This window comes from Somniosus microcephalus, unplaced genomic scaffold (genome assembly GCF_052327205.1).
Source record: "Somniosus microcephalus isolate GS21.2 unplaced genomic scaffold, FLI_Smic_1.0 unresolved_chr4, whole genome shotgun sequence".
Taxonomy (NCBI): domain Eukaryota; kingdom Metazoa; phylum Chordata; class Chondrichthyes; order Squaliformes; family Somniosidae; genus Somniosus; species Somniosus microcephalus.
This window is the reverse complement of record NW_028225182.1, coordinates 27,180,188-27,193,940: the sequence shown is the minus strand read 5'-3', so window position 1 is coordinate 27,193,940 and position 13,753 is coordinate 27,180,188.

The following is a 13,753-nucleotide window of genomic DNA, read 5'->3' as shown; positions in this document are numbered from 1 at the left end:
CTCCAAGCAAAGATCGCAAGGAGACCTCGATCTATACAAGAGCAGATCGATGACAATGCCGCAACTGCATCTTGTCATTCACCACCAGAACAATCTCATGAAGACACATCAGACTTACCCGTGTTGAGAAGATCCACACGTGAAGTAAAAAAGCCTGATAGACTTAATCTTTGAGTACAATGTAAAGCTTTGAAAATGTGTTGACTGTTTTGAAAATGTTTATGTTTATAGAGCACTAACAAAAGTGTTACTGATATTATCTTTATTGTTTTCTTGAAAGTTGATTGATATTGATTTTGTTAAACCTCAAAGAAAGGGGGATGTAATGATCAATAACATGTCATTCTATAGTGGACACTAGGTGGAGCCATAGAGCTGTATATAGCTGTATGTATATAAGACTACATTACCCATGAGGCACTAGGCTACCCACAAGGCAGCAGTCAAGATGGAAGCCTCTACAGATACTGTACCTAGTCCACATGTGCTCAATAAAGTAACTAGCAAAAGCTAGCTGTGTTCATAATAAGAATGTCTATTTATTAATGAACATAAGATGGTACAGGCCCCCTCACAGTAACCACACGGTAGGATGGAGTATAAAGGAAGAAATAATGGGAGCTTGTCAGAAAGGTATGGCAATAATCATGGGGGATTTTAATCTACATATAGACTGGAAAAATAAGATGGGCAAAGGTAGCCTAGGTGAAGAGTTCATAGAATGTTTTTGGGATAGTTTCTTTGAACAGCACGTTCTGGAGCAAACCAGAGAGCAGGCTATACATAGAAACATAGAAGATAGGAGCAGGAGTAGGCCATTCGGCCCCTCGAGCCCGCTCTGCCATTCAATTCGATCATGGCTGATCATCCAAATTCAGTACCCGGTCCCTGCTTTCTACCCATACCCTTTGATCCCTTTAGCCTTAAGAAATATATCCAACTCCTTCTTGAATATATTTAATGAAGTGGCCTCCACTGCCTTCTGTGGTAGAGAGTTCCACATGTTCACCACTCTCTGGGTGAAGAAGTTCCTCCTCATTTCTGTCCTAAATGGCCTACCCTTTATTCTTAGACTGTGTCCCCTGGTTCTGGACTCCCCGACCATCGGGAACATCCTTCCTGCATCTAGTCAGTCTAGTCCTGTCAGAATTTTATAAGTTTCAATGAGATCACCTCTCATTTTTCTAAACTCCAGCGAGTACAAGCCCAATCGACCCACTCTCTCCTCATACGTCATTCCTGCCATCCCAGGTATCAGCCTGGTAAATCTTCACTGAACTCCCTCCATGGCAAGAACATCCTTCCTCAGATAAAGCGACCAAAACTGCACACAATACTCAAGATGTGGTCTCACCAAGGCCCTGTACAACTGCAGCAAGACATCCTTGTTCCTGTACTCAAACCCTCTCGCTATGAAGGCCAACATACCATTTGCCTTCTTAACCGCCTGCCGCACCTGCATGCTTACCTTCAGCGACTGGTGCACAAGGACACCCAGGTCTCGTTGCACTTCCCATTCTCCCAATCTATTGCCATTTAGATAATAATCTGCCTTCCTGTTTTTGCCACCAAAGTGGACAACCTCACATTTATCCACGTTATATTGCATCTGCCATGTTTCTGTCTGATGCGCTATCAATTACCCAAAAGACTGAGGTTAAGCGAGTAACTAACAGGCTTTTATTAACAAGAGAATGAAGGTGTGCCTCGAGTGGTCGACCAGTCCAGAATACAGAGGGACTGTGGAGCAGTCACCTTTATACCTGGACTCGTGGGAGGAGTCAGCCGAGGCATGTACAGACATGTACACAGTGGAATACAAACAGTGGTTTACCACATTCACCCCTTGTTTAAAAATGAGTCCGGCGGGGTGAAGTGTATTAAAAGTTTATGTATTGGAGTCTCTCCGGAGGTCTTGTCTGCCGCTGTGATTGACATGGCGACGGCAGGGGTAGTGAAGCTTCCGGCGTCGAGTCCCGTGTAGGCTGGGGCACCGGTGTGTAGTCCTCATGGGTGTCGAGCGGGTCGCGGGGCCCGGGCGTGCCGTCTGCTGGGGTTGGATATTGGATCGTGGGGGGGGGGTGGTAGTGGGTAGTGGGCTACTGGGGCCCCCGAGGGTGCGAGGTCTCGTATGGAGACTGTGTCCTCCCGCCCGTCCGGGTACGCAATGTAAGCATACTGGGGGTTGGCGTGGAGGAGGTCGACCCTCTTGACCAGGGGGTCCATTTTATGGGTCCTCACGTGTCTTCTCAGTAGGACCGGCCCTGGGGACGTCAGCCATGGTGGTAGCGATGTCCCCGATGTGGACTTCTTTGGGAAGACAAACATTTTCTCATGAGGTGTGGTGTTAGTGGCAGTGCAGAGCAGTGACCGAATAGAGTGGAGCGCATTGGGGAGCACATCCTGCCAGCGGGAGGTCAGAAGGCCCCTAGACTTTAAGGCTAGCAGGGCGGCCTTCCAAACTGTCGCATTCTCTCTTTCCACCTGTCCATTCCCCCAGGGGTTGTAACTGGTGGTCCTGCTTGTGGCAATACCCCTAGCGAGCAGGTACTGGCGGAGTTCATCGCTCATAAACAATGAGCCCCGGTCGCTATGGATATAGCTGGGGAAACCGAACAGGGTGAAGAGGTCGTTCAGACATTTAATGACCGTGGCACTGGTCATGTCCGGGCAGGGGATGGTGAACGGGAAACTGGAGTATTCATCAATAATGTTGAGGAAGTACACATTGCGGTCGGAGGAGGGGAGAGGCCCTTTAAAATCAATGCTCAGGCGCTCGAAGGGGCGAGTGGCTTTTATCAGGTGAGCCCTGTCTGGTCTATAAAAGTGCGGTTTGCACGCAGCGCAGACTTGGCAGTTCCTGGTCATGGTCCTGACCTCCTCAATGGAGTAAGGCAGGTTGCGGGCCTTGATGAAGTGGAAGAACCTGGTGACCCCCATGTGTGGGAAGGGATTCACTCAGTCATGCAACCTGCTGACACATCAGCGAGCTCACACTGATGAGAGGCCCTTTAAATGTTCTGACTGTGGGAAGAGCTTTAAAAGCTCCGGGGAGTTGAAGAGACACCAACACCGACACACTGGGGAGAGGCTGTTCACCTGCTCCGTGTGTGGGAAGGGATTCATTCAGTCATTCCACCTGATGGTACATCAGCGAGTTCACACTGGGGAGAGGCCGTTCACCTGCTCCGTGTGTGGGAAGGGATTCACTCAGTCATCCAACCTGCTGACACATCAGCGAGCTCACACTGACGAGAGGCCCTTTAAATGTTCTGACTGTGGGAAGAGCTTTAAAAGCTCCGGGGAGTTGAAGAGACACCAGCGACTTCACACTGATCATAGAATCTAACAGCACAGAAGGAGGTGATTCGGCCCCTCGTGTCTTTGAAAGAGCTGTCCAATTTAGTCCCACACCCCAGCTTTATCCCCAGAACTCTGCAAACTAGTCCTCTTCAAGGACTCGTCCAATTGCTGCTTGAAAGTTCCTGTGGAACCTGATTCCAGCATCCTTTCAGATGGTGCGTTCCAGATCTTAACAACCCTCTGTATGAAAACAATTCTCCTCATTTCCCCTCTAGTTCTTTTAGTAACTATTTTAAATCTGTGACCTTTGGTTACCGACCCACTTGCCAAAGTGAACAGTTTCTCCCTACTTGCTCGATCAAATCCCCTCATCATTTTGAACATCTCTATTAGGTCTCCTCTTAACCTTCTCTGCTCTAAGGGGAACAATCCCAGCTTGTCCAATCTCTCCACATAACTGAAGTCCCTCATCCCTGGTACCATCCTGGTCAACCTCCTCTGCACCCTCTCCAAGGCCTTGACATCCTTCCTAAAGTGTGGTGCCCAGAACTGTACACAAGACTCCAGCTGAGGCCAAAACCCTGCAGCTGTACAAAACCCTGGTTAGACCACACCTGGAGCACTGTGAGCAGTTCTGGGCACCACACTTTAGGAAGGATATATTGGCCTTGGAGGGAGTGCAGCGTAGGTTTACCAGAATGATACCTGGACTTCAAGGGTTAAGTTACGAGGATGGATTACACAAATTCAGGTCGTATTCCCTGGAATTTAGAAAGTTAAGGTGTGATCTGATCGAAGTTTTCAGGATATTAAGGGGAACAGATAGGGTAGATAGAGAGAAACTATTTCCACTGGTTGGGGATTCTAGGACTGGGGGCAGAGTCTAAAATTGGAGCCAGACCTTTCAGGAGTGAAATTAGGAAACACTTCTACACACAAAGGGTGGTAGAAGTTTGGAAATCACTTCCGCAAACAGCAATTGATGCTCGGTCAATTGTTAATTTTAAATCTGAGATTGATAGGTTTTTGTTACCCAAAGGTATTAAGGGATATGGGCCAAAGGCGGGTGTATGGAGTTAGGTCACAGATCAGCCATGATCTCATTGAATGGCGGAACAGGCTCGAGGGGCTGAATGGCCTCCTCCTGTCCTATGTTCCTAACTAGTGATTTGTAAAGGTTTAGTGTAACTTCCTTATTTTTGTATTCAATGGCCCTATTTACAAAGCCCAGTATCCCATACGCTTCCTGAACCGCCTCACCAACTTGCCGTGGCACTTTCAAAGACTTGTGAATATGGACCCCCAGGTCCCTCTGCTCTTCCACCCCCTCAAAATAGTCCCATTTAGATTATACGGCCTCTCCCTGTTGTTTCTCCCAAAGTGCATCATTTCACACTTATCCTCATTTAATGTCATCTGCCTTGTGTCTGCTCATTTCACAGTCTGTCTCTGTCCTTCTGAAGTCTGCTGCTACTACACTCACAAAACTTGGCAACATAGTAAATAGTATCATCCGTAAACTTTGAAATTGTTCACCTATACCCAAGTCCAGGTCAGTTATATATAACAAGAAAAGCAATGGTCCTAATTCTGACCCCTGGGGGAGCCCACTGCATACTTCCCTCCAGTCAGAAAAACATCCCTCAGCACTGCTCACTGCCTCTTCTCCCTTCGCCAATTATATACCCAAATTGCCATCAGCCCTTTAATTCCCTCTGCTTCTATTTTCAGAGTAAGTCTCTCATGTGGTATTTTATCGAATGCCTTTTGAAAGTCCATATATACAACATCTGCTGCACTACCTTCATCAACCCTCTGTTACTTCATCAGAGAACTCAATCAGGTTAATCAGACACGATTTACCTTTAACAAATCCATACTGGCTGCCCCTTATTAACCCATGCTTCTCCAAGTGAGAATTAATTTTGTCCTTGACAATGGTCTCTAGTCGTTCACCCACCACTGTCGTGGTCGCAAAATCCCCTCAGCCCCCGAAGATCGGGAAATATTAATCCACATTGTGGACGAAGACTTGTGTGATTTAAATTGTCTCTGGGTTGGACAATGTTTTAAAACATACCCAGAACCGCAAAAGGCTGTGTTAAAAAGCTCGTAAGCTAGGCAGCACTTGGACACTGGAATCAAAGAACTTTGTGAAAATCGCACACTTTAAGATTGTACATTTTATTAAAAGATGTACTCTTGAGTTTTGGACTGTTTAAATTGCCCAGGGCATAAAAATGGCTGAACAGACCTCATGGAAACAGAATTTTAAAAGGCAGCAGAAAAGGACAGACAGGCTGTTTGTGTATGAAAAGCTCAGCGCTGCCCTGTAGTAAGTTTGAATGGAGCCCGAGCTGTCAGTCACCCTGTAGTATTGGGCGGGTCCGGTAACCTACAAGCTGCTTGTTTACACTGAGGTGTAGCCCATTTGAATCAGCCAATCATCGGACGGCAAGCACAATGGGTTGTTAACACACATCCATTCACTGAAATTGACTCTACTATGTGATGTCTCCATGTATGAATGGAGGAATTAAAAGCCCTTCTCTTGTGTATTCGGACTTTTCAGCGCGAAATTGCGCATGGACCTTTTCGGCTCAAAAACAGCAGGGACTCCCAGGGTATAAAGATTAAGCCCAGGAAGTCCTCTGCCCCCTTTTTTGTCTCTTTTACTCTTTGGACTGCAGGTGAGCAAGGCTTCTGACCCACTAGCAAGACAATCTAGTGAGAAGTAAAGGGGTGGTAATTTAAGGGAAATGTTGCTAAGATTGTCCAGTTAACATTGTAGCCATTTATCCCTCGTTTTTGCCATCTGCCTTCCCCTGTTAAGCAATTTTACCGTGATTACTTTGATCGTGTGGTGTAGTTTCTTTAGTTTTAATAAAATTTGACTTTCTTGCATCCAGACCATTTGTCCATTTTTAGTATATCATTAATTATAGGTTCCTCCAGTCAGAACTGGAGGGGGGGGGGTTTAGCGATTCGAAACAACTGATTGAAATTGGTCACAGTGCAGTAGCAAAGGCTGCCTGACCAGGTAAATTACCATAAACCAGGTAAAGGATGCCCACCTACAAATGGGCGACCACAGCAGGACTGGAGGCAGTTTTTGATAGGATAAGTGGTCTGGATCTGGAGAAAGCATCAGCTCTTGCTTTTCTTGCTTTCAGTCTGTGGGTAGCCCTGCAGAAGTTAGCGGCAGCATGTAAGCTGACCTAGTATAGTATAGGTGGCTGGGTTAAGAAGGGTGAGATGAGGGTGCGGGCGGAGGTTACAGAGGCCAAGAATGAGGAGTCAGAGTTTGAAAAATGCCAGGCGGAGGTAGAACACCTCATAAGAGAGGTGAATGAGGCCAGAGATAGTAGGATGCGGATGTGGGAAGAAAATGCATGCCTCACACTAGAGGTCACAAAATGCCAGGCAGAGATAGAGCGCCTTGTGCAGGAAGTCACAGAGGCTAGGGACAGTGAGATGAGGCTACAGGAGGAAAACGCACATCTCACCCAAGAAGCCAGCGAGGGCAAAAGCCACACGAGGCGCAAGATAGAGTTCCTAAAGTGCCAAATTACAGAAGCAAAGAGTAACGAGATGAGACTGCGGGAAGAGAATGCCCGCCTCACCTCAGAAGTAACAGAGCAGGAAGAAAAGGTTAGGGAGGTAAAGGCAGCTTATAAGCTGGCCTGCGACCAAAGATTTAGTGGAGCAGATCATACCCCATATAACAGAAAGATAGAGAGTTTGGGTATGGAGTTATTAAGGACTAAAGGGATAGTATGTCTCATAAGTCCGAAGGGAAGTCCGTCGGACAGTACCAGCAGCCCAAATCAAACCGCCCCACAGGCAGCACCCAGAACAGAGCTGGCTAGGGAATTAGAGATCCCAAGACCACAGCCCACAGCTCCGAGTTTTGAGGAGGTCTGGCAGCAAGAAGGGGTGGACAATGGGGTTGTAGGAGAACGCCAGCAAGTCCCACTAGGCAGGCGGGGACCAGGATCAGTGTACCCCCTCCGACAACGGAGGTACGGTCCGCCCGTGAACGACAATGACCCAGGGGCTGTTCAGCATACCTATCTGGTACCCTATGATACCCAACAGCTCAGAGGCCTGGTGAAACATATTCCCCTGCGCTCTGAAAAAGGAGACCCCTCAATGCACTTCCAAGAGATAGAACAGGCAGCCTGTGTTAACGGCTGTGATGACGAAGAGAAAGCCAAAATGTTGCTTTTCTCTGTAGATAGTAAGCGCTATCAGACCCTTTCAGATGAGGCTAAGAGAGGGCAGAAGGGTTTTGAGGACCTAAAGGAGGAAACACTGGAAGCCATGGGCGCAAACGACGGCAGTCCATTCGATCGCATAGGGAAAACTCTGCAGAAGGAAGGGGAGACCCCACAGGCATTTGCAGACAGGCTGTGGCCAGTCTACAACAGCACGTGTACAGGGGGACAAGATAGGGCACACCTGAACCAGCAGCAGCGGACCCAATGGCTTCATTGCCTGGTGTCCAATTGCCTGCCCCAGATAAAAGCAAAGGCTGATACTTGGTTTGACCACCGAGACCCCCTAGCAACCGAAGAGACTGTAATCCGGCAGCTCACGGTAGCATATAGGAACGGTAGAAATAGTGGGACCCCCCAGCAAAAGGGTAAGGTCCACGAGGTTAAACCTGGGGCTCAATACAAGAAAGAGTGGCACCAGGAGGGGAGCCGTCCCTCCCAGAACAAGATCACTTGTTACAGGTGCGGGGAGGGTGGCCACTGGCGCAGGGATTGTGAAAAGCCTGGGAGAGATGATAAAGCCAGGACCCCCGAGGCCCAACTCAGAAGGCAGAGACAGAAACTTCTCCCGATACAGTGGAGTCCGTCATGGAGTCGATAAAATCTTTCCTCAGGGCCAATCAGGGAAAGGTAGCAGCCATCAGTGGTGCTGCAGCCCCTTCGCCCACCTCTGCCTCCCCACAATGACTGGAGCCCGCGCAGCCTGTCCGTCTATGTAATCTCTGGTACGATGAATGGAAGAGACCGCTCGTACAGATGGAGGTAGAGAAGGTTACAGGGACTTATCTATTGGATACGGGGGGCATCATGCACCGTGATCCATACGGATAATCCCACCACCTCACCTCTGTCTAACGGGGTTCCATACATACTATCGGGATTCACCAGTCAGGAGCAGGCGGGGGTAATTTATGGGCAGCCAGCAGACAGCATGGGGAAGCAGCATCGGAATAACCGGCTGTTGCTCGAGCCTAGCAAGAGCCACCAGTGGGAGATAGGAGACCTAGTGATGGTAAGAAACTATTCCCAGGTGGGAAGTTTAGAGCCACTCTACATGGGACCCTATAGTATAGTTGATCGGGCAGCCCCACGGTCTATGCAGTAAAACTACCCCGGTGCACAAAGTGGTTCCACGCCAACCAATGTAAATTGTATAAATCTGACCATACAAGTGCAAGTTCACAGGCTGTAAAGACAGGCGCTGTGGCTTGTTTCAAAGAAAAAGTTGTCCGGCCCACCAATTGGGACACTTCCCCACCCCAGTGGGACCTAAGTTTTGGCCAAAGTTTAAATTTGAACCAGTTATTTAGTTCAGAAACAGAGAAACCGCAGCCTGAGAGTAGAAATCTGCAGGCTGCTGCGAGTTCATTCACAGAGAATCGCTTGGGGGGCTCCAGGGAGGAGCCGCCTTTTGAAGAGACTGCCTGCTCATGCGTAGTCGCCGGTCTGGAGACAGGAATTCCCCAGTCTTTTGAACGGCCTGTTCGCGCAGGTGCAGTTCCCCAGCCCGTGACCACAGCGGCTCCTCTTCAGTTTTCTCGCGCAGGCGCAGTCACCTGTTTAAAGGGACAAGCTTCCCAGCCCGCTTCTAGAGTGGTTCCCCCTATGGTGTGGGACTCTGGGAGGAACGGATAGCAATTCCTCTTGCAGGGGACATATGGAAGGAGCTGGTACCAGGTTTTGGACCTGGAGAGGAAGATTTTCAGCCACCAGCAGCGGGTGGTGAGGGGATACCTGCCCCCAGTACAGGAGTGGGTAGGGAAAAGGAGACATACGTGGATTACTGGCAGGCTGCCAGGTATATTAAACAGTGTGGGCAGTTTGCATCAGGGGGAGAAGGTTCCCAGCCAGCTAGGGCTGTGACCCAAGCTCAGGGTCCGTCAGCCAAAGTTTCCCCCACTGAGACGCCCCTCAGAAGGTCTCAGCGGGTCCACAAGCCCAAGATAAGATGGACACCAGAGTACCCGCCACAAAGAGCAATCTCCCGAGCCCGGGAGGAAACAGATCACAGAGGTCCCCAACTAGCAGCCATAAGCTGCCAGGGACCAGAAGCAGGAGGCAGTCCAGCTTTGCTGCAGGCAGCAGTGATCTGCGACAGTGACACCAGAGATTAACCTGGCCGTCCGGAGGTGGGCGGCATTTGTATTATAGCTTTGTGTTAAGTTACCAATGTTTATAGCTTGCTTTTAAGGTGTTTAAATTTTAAGTTTAGAATGTAACCAGTAGTTTTGAGTTTAAGTTCAAGGTTTAAGTTTATAAGTGTGCCAAATGCTTGTATTTTGGTCCGAGGTTGAGGGACCCGACCATGTCTCCACCTAAGACAGCAGGTCAGTGAGAGACCTGGCTGCATGTCCTTTTAAGTTCTTTTGCAGGAGAGTGGACAAAGGAGCAGCTCTGATCGCCCAGCCCGAGCTGGGCATCGAATGAAGATATGGTTATACAGAATGTTGGGGATCACCTCGCCACTGGACGAATCCAGGAGGAGACCCTGCAGTAACCTTCGGGAGAAAACGGACAGGGTCTGGAGGAACCTGCCTATTCATCCTACGTGGAAGAGATGGCCCCAGCTGGGTGGGGCATGGCCCCAACCCAGCACTATCCTGACCGAATTTCACTTGCGGGAGACCTCGCTATTGAGTCATGGTGGGGAAGCGCGGGCACCTTGTCAGATAGGGATGCGTTCCCCGGGAGTGGGTGATGGTGGCCCGGAAAGATTGTAAAGGGGAGGGGGAGACCCAAGAGTTGCGTGGGTGCATTCGGGGAAGGGAGGAACTCACCCGGGACCCACGGGTAAAATTAGAGTATAAGTGTGGCTGGGAAGGATGAGTGGGTGGCCGGATCTGGGATCCAAGTTTGAGTGTGGGGCCAGTGAGAGCCGCCACACAGGCACCCATCATTTTCTGCAGCCAGTCGAGGGAAGACGGGAGGGGGAGGGACTGGGAGTCACAATCCCATACTCCCCGGTCTTGGTCTGTGAAACATGAGGGGTACCCCGCCTCCACAAAGGGACAAGGGAACGGCTCGGGGCTGGCGGATCAGACTGTTCTGTAAAATTCTATCTGTATGTTTTAAAAGTTTAAGACCATTAAAGGGGGGGTGGAAGGAACATTTGCTGCCCGGGTGGGAGGAGCAATACCCACTCGAATTTTGTGACCCATCATTGGCACGTGATGGTTGGGTTTTATTTCAGCGTTTTGTTTCAAATGTTTAATGAAGATTTTTTATTTTGTTTTACACTTCCAAGCGGTGCAGAGATGTAGGACCCTCTCCGTGCTTGGGATCATTTTGATTACATTGTATAACCAAGATTGCAACATTTTGTAATATGTTATAATGTAACAAGTGGTGCAGGGGTATGACACCCCTTATTGTAACATTTTGAAATTGATGTATCTGTAGATGCCTACTGTACCACGGTTTATCTCGGATTTGAGGGGAATAGACGGGTCGGGGAATCAGTGATAGGTAGCTATAGGTAAATACAGGGGATGATTGTTTGTGGGGGGTCAGAAAATTTTGCTCACTTCTTCAAGCGGATACTACAAGCAAGTTGGAAGTATCCAAGGGGGAATGTAGGGATCGCAAAATCCCCTCAGCCCCCGAAGATTGGGAAATATTAATCCACATCGTGGACGAAGACTTGTGTGATTTAAATTGTCTCTGGGTTGGACAATGTTTTAAAACATACCCAGAACCGCAAAAGGCTGCGTTAAAAAGCTCATAAGCTAGGCAGCACTTGGACACTGGAATCAAAGAACTTTGTGAAAATCGCACACTTTTAAGATTGTACATTTTATTAAAAGATGTACTCTTGAGTTTTGGACTGTTTAAATTGCCCAGGGCATAAAAATGGCTGAACAGACCTCATGGAAACAGAATTTTAAAAGGCAGCAGAAAAGGACAGACAGGGTGTTAGCATATGAAAAGCTCAGCCCTGCCTTGTAGTAAGTTTGAATGGAGCCCGAGCTGTCAGTCACCCTGTGGTATTGGGTGGGTCCGGTAACCTACAAGCTGCTTGTTTACACTGGGGAGCAGCCCATTTGAATCAGCCAATCATTGGACAGCAAGCACAATGGGTTGTTTACACACATCCATTCACTGAAATTGACTCTACTGCGTGATGTCTCCATGTATGAATGGAGGAAGTTAAAAGCCCTTCTCTTGTGTATTCGGACTTTTCGGTGCGAAATTGCGCACGGACCTTTTCGGCGCGAAAACAGCAGGGACTCCCAGGGTATAAAGATTAAGCCCAGGAAGTCCTCTGTCCCCTTTTTTGTCTCGTACTCTTTGGACTGCAGGTGAGCAAGGTTTTGACCCACTAGCAAGACAATCTAGTGAGAAGTAAAGGGGTGGTAATTTAAGGGAAATGTTGCTAAGATTGTAAGGTTAACATTGTAGCCATTTATCCCTCATTTTAGCCATCTGCCTTCCCCTGTTAAGCAATTTTACCGTGATTACTTTGATCGTGTGGTGTAGTTTCTTTAGTTTTAATAGAATTTGAATTTCTTGCATCCAGACCATTTGTCTGTTTTAAATATATCATTAATTATAAGTTCCTCAAGTCAGAACTGGAGGTGGGGGGGTTTAGCGATTCAAAACCGCTGATTGGAATTGGTCACAGTGCAGTGGCAAAGGCTGCCTGATCAGGTAAATTACCGTAAACCAGGTAAATGATGCCCACCTACACCACTGACATTAGACTGATTGGCCTGTAGTTACCAGGTTTGTCCCTCTTCCACTTTTTTTAAACAGGGTGTAACATTTGCAATCCTCCAGTCCTCTGGCACCACTCCCATATATCTGAGGGAGATTGAAAGATTGTGGTCAGAGCTTCTGCTATCTCCACCCTAGCTTCCCTCTGCAATCTAGGATGCATCCACCTGGACTGGGTGACTTGTTAACTTTGAGTGATGACAGCCTATTTAGCACCTCCTTTCTATCCATTTTTATCCAATTTCTCTACTCCCCCCTCCTCTACTGCGACATTAACTTCATCCTCTTCTTTTGTGAAGACAGATGCTAAGTACTCATTCAGTACCTCAGCCACGCCCTCTGCCTCCGTATGATGAGCTCCTATTTGGTCCCTAATCGGCCCCACCATTCCTTTAACTATCCTTTTACTTTTCATATGTTTATAAAAGATTTTTGGGTTCCCTTTTACATTACCCACTAATCTTTTCTTGTATTCTCTCCCTTGTGTCAGCTGTGGCTCTCTGAGTCAGAAGGTTGTTCTAGTCCCACTCCAGGGACTTGAGCACATAAAGCTAGGCTGACACTCTAGTGCAGTGCTGAGGGAGTGCTGCACTGTTTCTGATGAGACTTTAAACTGAGGCCCCGTCTGCTCTCTCAGGTGGATGTAAAAGATCCCATGGCACTCTTTTGAAGAAGAGTAGGGGAGTTATCCCCGGTGTCCTGGCCAATATTTATCCCTCAACCAACATAACAAAAACAGATTACCTGGTTATTATCACAATGCTGTTTGTGGGAGCTTGCTGAGCATAAATTGGCTGCCGTCTTTCCCACATTACAACAATGACTCCACTTCAAAAGTACTTCATTGGCTGTAAAGAGCTTTGAGATATCTGGTGGTCGTGAAAGGCGCTACATAAATGCAAGTCTTTCTTTCATATATCCTTTTTCAATTTCCCCCCCACTCTCTGTATTCTCCTGGTTTTTGACTGTATTCTGTACCTGACAGTTGTCGTAAACCTGCCTTTTCTGTTTTATTCTAACGTCTACATCCTTTGTCATCCAGGGAGCTCGAGCTTTGGACGCCCCATCTTTCCTCCTTATGGGAATATGCTTGGTTTGTACCTGGTGTCAAATTTTGTTTTATAACGCTCCCGTGAAGCATGTTGGGACATTTTACTACATTAAATACATTCTATAAATACAAATCGTTGTTATTGTCTGAAACTAACAAATTCCACAGAGGAAAAATAACAGTATTTTTACTCCCAAATATTAAATATTTTGTTCCACGAGATTTATCTGCTTTTATTGATGAATTTTAAAAGTCTCTATTAAAACCTGAGCCAGTGTGTTGTGAGACAAAGAGCCTTGTGTCCAATGCGGGGAATAAAGGCCCACAGCCTCCCCGGGCCCCGGGCCCTGAACAAGGGACTGGAGAAACTCGCTGCCCTGCGGATCAGACAATCAGCCGGCGCTAGTCC